The 1,478-nt window shown below is 36.8% G+C and overlaps 1 pseudogene; it reads left to right on the top strand.

The window, feature by feature from the left end:
* The first annotated feature begins 330 nt into the window (after positions 1-330).
* On the top strand, positions 331-865 carry LOC102628546 (60S ribosomal protein L27-like; annotated as a pseudogene).
* Positions 866-1,478: the final 613 nt, after the last annotated feature.

Genomic DNA, 1,478 nt, shown 5'->3' with positions numbered 1-1,478 from the left:
AAAAATTAATCATTTATCACAAAAATATGATAAATTCGTGATAGAATTTTTATATATCATAAAGGCATGATAGATTTGTGATAGCTTATTTATCTATCATATACGTATGATAGCATATTAATATTTAATGAAATAGTGAGTTTTGAATGAATTAATTTAGGCATAGAACGACACCGTATCTTGAAACCACAAAAAATATCGTAAGTGGTAGACTCTCCTTTGACTTCAAATGGCAAACTCTAATTTCCAAATCACGCACAAAAACAAAATCACGGTGCCAGCCTCTACACACACAAAAACCCAGAGAGAGCCGCGGGCGGGCGAGGAGCGAGAGTTGAAATGGTGAAGTTTTTGAAACCAAACAAGGTCGTGATCCTTCTTCAAGGCCGTTACGCCGGCCGGAAGGTGGTGATCGTGAAGTCGTTCTACGACGGGACCCGCGAGAGGCCGAACGGGCATTGTCTGATAACGGGGATAAAGACGTAAGCGGGCAAAGTGATCCATAAGGACTCGGCTAAGAAGACAGCAATGTAGTCACGCGTCGAGGCCTTCGTCAAGTTGGTCAACTACCAACACCTGATGCCCACGCGATACACTCTCAACATCGATTTAAAGGAAGTCCTGACGGCCGATTCCCTCCAGAGCAAGGACAAGAAGGTGACAGCTTGCAAGGAGACCAAGAAGCGCCTCGAGGAGAGGTTTAAGACTGGCAAGAATTGTTGGTTCTTTACTAAGCTCGGGTTTTAGATTTTTAACCAAAGGAAGAAAACAACTTGTTGTTTTGTTTTGTTTTGTGTTATTGAAAACGCTTTAGTTGTTAAAGTGCGAATTTTGAGATTTTTTTAGTGTTTTGTGAACTTAATTTTTTTTTCTGGATCTGGTACTATTTTTTGTGAAAAAAAAAATCATGCTGCCGACAAAAAAAATTGGTTCTCTATTGCGCTGCTTGCGGACAACAAATTGCTACTCTTCGTCTTTACTCTTCGATCTGCTGCTTCTACTACTTGCCAATGAACAACACGCTCAAGTTTAGCCAAGTCTTTACTTCCACTTTTTCTTATATTATATTCTTTTGATTTGATTTGATTTGATTTTTCTGTGATCTATATGCCGTTTATTTTGATTAATCTGATTGCTATTCTATGATGTTGTTTTATTTTCTGTTGAACCATTATCTTTTAGTTGATTTTGATTTATTTACTGGATCTAAGGTTTTGTATTGCCTTATTAGTTTAGTAGTTATGTATCATCTGCGTTCATACTTGTGGTAATCTCCGAACAAGAACTGGAATCTAAATAAGTAGTAGAAAAATTTTATGTAATTGTTAAGATTTTTGATATCCTGAATTTATGGATTAGCTAGATATCTAATTTCTTCACTTTTTAAAGTAGAAATTACTAGTTGCTTGATGAGTATGATAAGTTTGTTAAAGGAAAGTGTCGGGCTGTAGAAATAGCAATCAATGAGTCAGGAATCA

The sequence above is a fragment of the Citrus sinensis genome, chromosome 6, assembly GCF_022201045.2.
Source record: "Citrus sinensis cultivar Valencia sweet orange chromosome 6, DVS_A1.0, whole genome shotgun sequence".
Taxonomy (NCBI): domain Eukaryota; kingdom Viridiplantae; phylum Streptophyta; class Magnoliopsida; order Sapindales; family Rutaceae; genus Citrus; species Citrus sinensis.
This window is presented reverse-complemented; position numbering and strand designations above follow the sequence as displayed.